Source organism: Sinocyclocheilus grahami, unplaced genomic scaffold (assembly GCF_001515645.1).
Source record: "Sinocyclocheilus grahami isolate Dianchi unplaced genomic scaffold, SAMN03320097.WGS_v1.1 scaffold357.1, whole genome shotgun sequence".
Lineage (NCBI taxonomy): Eukaryota > Metazoa > Chordata > Actinopteri > Cypriniformes > Cyprinidae > Sinocyclocheilus > Sinocyclocheilus grahami.
Genome location: NW_015505536.1, coordinates 617,418 through 625,638, shown reverse-complemented (window position 1 = coordinate 625,638; position 8,221 = coordinate 617,418).

Sequence of the window (8,221 nt, the reverse complement as noted above, 5' to 3'; positions counted from 1 at the left end):
GGCTACTAATAAAAAATGGAAAATGTTTAGTTGTAGTCTCAGTTTAGTTAGTTTTCTTTAAAAAGGTAACATGCTTAGTTGTAGTCTCACTTTAGTTGCATTTAGTTATTTCTATTGATGCTGACTGTTACATACGGAAAAAAGCAAAAACTTCTATTATATACAAAAAATAATGTTTTTCTTTCTAGCCTGTAGTCTTCAAGATAATTAAAAAAGGGCACTCTCATGGTATTGCCTTCTTAGTATGAATCAGTTTGTTGAATTACTCATTTGCAAGTTGCTTTGCATAAAAAATAATAAATAAATAAAAATGCTTACATTTGATTACACACACAGGACTAATGTAATCATCTTGGATTCATTGGATGTTTTAGCATTTAATGCAGCCTTATGCTTATCTGTAGTCTGCAGGGTAACATGAGAGGTCATTAACTAAAGAGAAACAACTTTGTTGGTAATGAAACATTTTATTTGTTGTCTAATCCATCTTAATGTGAATTTACTGCTGAAGGAACACCATGAGGCCATTCTTACTGTATATTTGTGTAATTTAGTTACAGCATGAAAACCTGGAGGTCACTGTGTTATACCGACAGCTTGCGTACCTGGTTTCCAAAGTGTCTTGAGTGCTTACAAGGTTAGACGATTGGTCTTACATAAGAAAATATGTTTGCAAGTGTGTTCTGGATAAATTGCATAAAACATTGGAAGGTCTTTAGAGGTCTGATCAACTTAAGAAACATGATGAAGACCTCACTTTATTCAATGAGGTCTATAGGTGACAAGCTCTCGTGCAGAATAAATTAGAAAAAAATGTAAGTATTGGTGATTATATGAGCTCATTGAGATGTGTATAAAGCGGTCAGACAAGCTGTATAGTCACTCTGATCACAAAGCAGTTGTAACGCCGGCAGGCGGTGGGACCTCCTCAGGATGCAGAGGCCATGCTGAACAAGCCCTTTCTATGTTAATTTGCACTCTCTCTCCTTCTCCCTGCCAGAAACTCATGCTGAACCTTAATTCAAGCCCTTATCATTCCGTAGCTCCCGCACTCTGCTCTGCTCCTGGGCTTCAAAGACTTGTGGGAAGAGGTGTGGAGAACACTGTCAGCCCTTCCTGAGCCCTCAGAAGGCCCTGTCAATCACAGACGCTGTCGCTGACGCCAGGGGACCACAGCAAGCCACACAAGAACGGCTGGGTTTTGTAAGTCGTCTTTTATAAGAGCCACTTGTGCTTAATTTTGAGGATGATGCCATAACTAGGGACTTTTAATCCCCAATAGCTGAGGCAATGCTACCATTTATGAAAGAATGGATGATGTGGAAAGCATTGTGTTCCATTAAAAGAATATTAATATTTAAAACAGCATATTTAAAGCATAAACTGTTGTGCATCCTTTCTGAATAATTAAATATCTTATTTTAATCTTACTGACCCCAGACTTTTGAACAGTAGAGTACACATTAAATGGATGTTTAAGTCACCAAAACGGTTGTTTTAGAATATGATAAGCTTATCAAAGAAGGAGACAATGTTTCTGAAAGGTCCATCTGAAAAGCAAATACTATTTAGAAAAGAACGGACGATTAACTGATTTTCCAACAGTATAATTGTAACCAAAAGGATCTGGGTTATTCTTTGTGATAGCATCTCATCTGAGCAGCTCGATGTGCTGACAGAGGAAGTGCTCCAGCAGTCCAGCAGCTCATCTGTTCTTTCCTAAATGCAGTTTTTTATGATTGGAAGACAGTACCGTGGGAAGCAGGTGTGACTATATCCCATGAAAGCAGCAGAGCTTTATATGGTCCAGTCTCTTTCTAGCCTCCAGGGCTACTGAGTCAGCACTTTGGCCTTAAACAGCTTGAATGAACCGAAGAGCGTAAATGTCTCTTTAAAGCCTATGCTGTTTAAAATCCTTAACAAGACACGCTATTTGTCAGCCAAATGTTTTATTTTTATTTTATTTCAGTTTATTTTAAAATTGTTGAAAATGTACTCACCCTAGGTCAGGCTCAGTTTGTTTTCTTATCAGAACAGATTTGGAGAAATTTAGCATTGTATCACTTGCTCACCATTGGATCCTCTCCAGTGAATGGGTGCCATCAGGATGAGAGTCCAAACAGCTGATAAAAATATCACTATATTTGTATAGTACTGTTTTGGACTGTTTCCACCTGAAACGGTGCTTGATCTGTGCATACAATATTTCTCTACTGATTCCAGACTCAGTTTTAAGTCAGCAATAGTTTGATGTTCAAGTCAACTTGATGGATTTGTTTATTACGCAGCTTTACACTTCACAAGACATTAATTGATAGACTGGAGTGGTGTGGATTACTTGTGGATTTTTGTGATGTTTTTATCAGCTGTTTGAACTCTCATTCTGACGGCACCCATTCACCATTCACTACAGATGATCCATTGGTGAGCAAGTGATGTAATGCATGTATGTATGTATTCAAAATCTACTCAGATTTAAAAAAAAGGTGCAACGTTTGAATGGGCATGACACTTGTGGGCTGATTTCAATTCAAAAGGAATGAGAACACTATTATGGGAGCTTTTAAAAGTACTAGCACACACTGGAGTTACTTGTGTGGCTTTTCTTAACAGGTTAAATAAAAGAAAAAACAAACAAAGAAATATGACTTCTGAATTCAGCTCCACACTCCGAGAACAGCCACTGGATATGAAACATGGTGGAACACTTTTGAAATGTTGAGATGAGCTCTTTGGTTGCTGGGCGCCTGTCTAAGACAGACTCTTTGTTAAAGATGATATTCCCAGGGCTTCCATGCTGCTCACTGCCTCCGGATTCCCCTCCCCATTGCAGAATGGAACAAAGCACTTAAAGAGTGCGTTTTCATACGTTAAAGAGCCACTCTTTCCCCAGGTCATGCTTCCAAGACGGCACTAGGCAGTATGGAGAACTCAATGTTAACCATATTAAAATGTGTGTTCATATTTCATGCTGCCTGTATTAATATACACGTAAAGAGCCCTAGCTACCTGACATCAAATATTTCTCTCCTCTCCGGAGAGCGGTGCCCCCAGAGAGCTTGGCCAACCCATTTGTCTATCAGGTACTGCAAAATGCTCATTTTGCATCAACGAGCACATGCGTTATGAGAAGAGCTTGGCTACAGGGGACGACTTTGCCATAACTTTAATGTTCAATATTGTCAAAAAAATCAAAAGTCTGCTACAGAGTCATTTCTGCGGGAATGAAAAATTTGTGTGCTATGGGAGAGCGGAATATGAATACATTTTCAAATGACTCAACAATTTATCCATCTTTTCCATCTTCTCTTTTCGCTCACATCTTATAAATTATAAACCTTTCGTCTCTTTTCGTGCCTATATGCAGAATTCTGAAGGACGTCTGTGCCATGTGGAAATCAGCAGAAAGTTCTGTGCCCTACGGATGTTTGCAAAGTTGACCTGAAAATAGCCATGAGCAAATACATGCTTTATTGGCCGAGAAAGACAGCAATGCAATACACTACTTGCTTACAGTGAGAAGTATGGAAAACATCCAGTGGTACGGGAATCATGAAGAATTTAATTTCTCTTTTTAAAGGGGTCATATGATGCTATTTTAATTTTTCCTTTCTCTTTGAAGTGTTACAAGCCCTTGGTGCATAAAGAAGATCTGTAAAACTGCAAAGACTAAAGCCTCAATCCAAAGAGATATTCTTTATAAAAGTTGAGAGTCAACCACGCCTACCTAAAACGGCTCATTCTAACACGCCCCCACATGTCTACGTCACGATGTGGGAAGATTTGCATAACCCCGCCCAAATGTTCACACAAAGAGAGAAGGCATAACTTTTATTCTCGCTGTAGTATTGTTGCTGCTGTCATGTCATGAAGACGCTGTGTGTTTCGTTGTGAAAGCGAAACTACTTTATTTAGCCTTCCAAAAGAGGACGATATCCGCTTCGTCATGCCTAGAGCTGATCTGTGCTGGTCGCTGAGGGAATACATCAACTTCGCACTGTGGATCGCCGGATCGGCTTTCACCCGCTGGCCTCTGCTCACTCTAGCCCCCGCTCACTCTAGCCCGCTGTGTGTTCCGTTGTGAAAGCGAAACTACTTTGTTTGGCCTTCCAAAAGAGGACACGACTAGAAATCAGTGGTTAAGTTGTATTTACAACACTCTTCCAGAACATTTTAACCCAAATATTCAGATGTGTGCAGCACATTTTATGGAGGACTGTTTCCTGATCCTGGTAGAGTAGACTACAATGCCGGCTGTTCTGACTCACAGACTGTAAGTACGTTTTTTCCAACGTGATCTCATGATAATTCGTATGTATTTTACGTAAAATGTGGTTCTATAAAAAGTACATTTAAGTACGTTTTTACAGGCACTAAAACGTACAATACTGACGTATTTTCAGCCTCTGAACGTACAAATACTTACGTATTTTCAGTATTTAAACGTACAAAACTGATGTATTGACCACACCTAAAAATGAATCCTTATTAATATTGAAATTAATTTTATTAGTTTTTAGTTGTCATATGAATTACCTTGTTTTCAATTGCATTATTAAATTGTTTACTCATTTACTTGTGAAATGATAACATTTGTTTTGTGTGATTTCTGCTGCCAGCTCGTTTCCAAGAATATCCCTAAATAATAACACGACTTCACTTTAAACCTTAAAATAAATAACATTTCTGCACTCGTTTAACCTTTACTTGTCATGTTCAACCTTGTACTTTTCTCTGACATTCTGTGACTGACAATAGAACTGTAAAATACACCAAAAACGCAACATAATTACGAAATGAAACAATTTTATTAGTGCGCTGTAATCCAAATCTTCCGAATCCTTACGACTGCGAGGAACAGACCCAAATCCAAGCCTTTATTCAGCGATCTTCTTCTCCATCCCGAGCAGTGAGCCCAGTGACCGTGAGCAGCAAAGCCCGCGCTGACTGATGCGCTCTTTACAAATTCAAACGACAGGTTTTACGGCAGGATAATCAAACGCCCATTGGCTCTCACCTGCATTCGTCACAGATTGCGACATGCCGTGTTTCTGTGTTTGAATGAAGCGTGGATGCCTTCACGAGTTCACGGAATGGATCGGGAAAATTATCTGGATAATATTTTCAGCGATTAACAACATAAATTCTGCTCTGGATCACACAAACCTACTGTATTCCGCCAGAGAGGACTGCGGGTGCAACGCATTGTCATTTGGATTACTTTTGGTACTGCTTTTGACATTTTGCAATAAACAAATGATTGTAATTGCCTTGTTTTTCGTATACTGTACAGAAATGTTTAGGCTTATAGGTAGGAGTGGAATTAGCGACTATAAAAATATTTTAATGCTATATTGTTACTAAAATGGTTATTTTCCTGCGTATTTCGGTCATTTGCGTTTTATATCCTTTTATATTCGCTATATCGGTAGGTTAAGGTTTGGGGCTAGGTTAAGGGGTCTAAAAATATAAATTGCGTATTGATAAAATGATAAAAATGCATATTCACTATAAAATGGGTAGGTTTAGGTTTGGGGGCAGGTTAAGGGGTCTAAAAATCTAAATCGCTTATTGATAAAATGATAAAAATGCATATTCACTATAAAATGGGTAGGTTTAGGTTTGGGGGCAGGTTAAGGGGTCTAAAAATCTAAATCGCTTATTGATAAAATGATAAAAATGCATTGATACGAATATCTTGATATAAAAGATACGTAAATATTTTTACGTTTTTTAGCTAAAAATACGTAGCGATTTGTAAGTTTTAAATGTTGAAATACGTCTAAATTGTACTTTTTCGCATTAATAAAAACGTACAAAAGTGTAAGTTTTGTGCTTGTAAATGTTACGTATTAATACCTACGTATAAACATGAGACCAGGCTGTTTTTTTCATAGAGGAGAAACAATAATGTGTTTTTTTAACCTTAAACCGCATAAACACATTTCATTACACCAACTAAATGTTATTTTTAGCAACATCATATGACCCCTTTAACAGTTCCATTAATTATTATTTTAGGATTTAATTTAAAGGAACAGTTCACCAAAAAAGGAAAATTTGCAGAAAGTTTACTCTCTTTGAGGTCATTCATGTAGATGAGCGTGTTTCTTCATCAGAACAGATTTGGAGAAATGTAGCATTACATCACTTGCTCACCAGTTGATCCTCTGCAGTGAATGAGTGCCGTCAGAATGAGAGTCTAAAAAGTTGATAAAAAAATTTTTTCATGTAAAAGCTGGGTGATTGTAATACCAAAAAAACCCTGTCATTAAGGTGTTTTAACTTCAAACCATCGCTTCTGGGCAAAATACAAGTTCATAATCTATAAAAAAAATCAATCCCCTGTTGTCTTCTCACATCAAAATCCACTGACATATTTATGTAGAACTGTTTTGGACTGTTGTTGCTTGTAAAGATTGTTTCATCTGTGCGTATTTCTCTCCTAAATCAGACAAGGTGACTTTTTCACTAGAGAAAGCAATGTTATGGATAGTAGACTCTATTATGGATATTTTAGCCAGAAACAACAGTTTGAAGTTAAAAATGTCTTGGTGGATTTGTTACACAAACAAGCAGCTTTTCACTGCACATGATGTTATTTGATGGATTGGAGTTGTGTTGAATACTTGTGGATTATTGTGATGTTTTTATCAGATGATTGGGCTCTCATTCTGACGGCACCCATTCACTGCAGATGACTGGTGAGCAAGAGATGTAATGCAAAATTTCTCCAAATCTGCTCTGATGAAGAAACAAACTCATCTCAAAGATGGACAAACTTCATCTTGGATGGCCTGAGGATAAGGAAAATTTCAGCAAATCTTCATTTTTGGGTGAACTATTACTTAAGGAACAAATTATAATATAATTTAGCAATATTTCTAATAACATGCTTTTTGAGGACATGGCAGTCCCTGCTCCCTTGGTGCCTATGCAAGCTAGAAAGTTCTCTAAATTACAAGTAAACAAACAATAAATATATATATAAATAAATGAATGAATAAAAGTAAAATTTGTATACATTTTTTATTATTTTATCTTTTATATAATTTTTGCATCATGAGAAGCTAAATGTAATTTGTAATAAATCTAGATGTGTTATAGAAAACGTCTCAGGTTACGTATGTAACCCTGGTTTCTCGAGAGAACGAGACGCTGCATCGGAAAACACTAGGGGAACGCCTTCTGTGACCATGCTCTGAATCACATGTGAAATCAGTCCAATAGCTGAGCGGGACGTCACGGGCGGGTGACGTCATGAGCAGGAAGCTATAAAAGCACGTGCGGCGGAGCCAGCGCTGGCAGGGATGCTGGAAGTATGGCACCGAGACGCAGTGTCTCGCTCCCTCGAGGAACCAGGGTTACATACGTAACCTGAGACGTTCCTTTTCAGGAACTCGAGCTGCGTCGGAAAAACGCTAGGGGAATGAGAATGCCCACGTCGCCAGACTTCGGGTCTCATGTACAGCAGGCCAAGAGTAATCCCGTTGGACGCAGCAGCCATCAGACCCAGCAGTCTTTGAAACTGCTTGACAGTTGAGTGACTGGCCTTCTTTCACTCTCTTGACTGCAGTGAGGATCGACTCGATCCGAGCAGGAGACAAACGTGCCTGCATCGTGGTCGAATCCTACACCACGCCCAGAAAGGTGGTCCTCTGTAATGGAGAAAGCACACTCTGCTTGGCGTTTAGTCTTAACCCCAGCTCTCTCATGTGAGCGAGAACGTCATCTCGATGTCGAACCGCTACCTGCTCTGAATGAGCTAAAATCAACCAATCGTCGATGTAGTAGAGTATGCGGATGCCCTGGAGTCGCAACGGAGCAAGAGCAGCATCCACACACTTCGTGAAAGTACGGGATGAGAGTGCAAGGCCGAAAGGAAGAACACGATATTGGTAAGCTTTGCCCCCAAAAACGAACCTCAGGAACTTCCTGTGATGAGGAAGGATGGAGATATGGAAATAAGCGTCTTTCAGATCGATCGTGACAAACCAGTCCTCGGACCTGATCTGAGACATGACTTGTTTGAGTGTGAGCATTCTGAACTTCAGTCGCATGACTGAGCAGTTCAATAGGCGCAGATTTAAAATGCGACGCAACCCCCAACCTTCTTCGGAACAATGAAGTAACGGCTGTAGAACCCGGAGTCTTTCTCGTGCAGAGGGACCACCTCGATGGCCTCCTTCTTTAAGAGAGTAACTACTTCTTGTTCCAATAC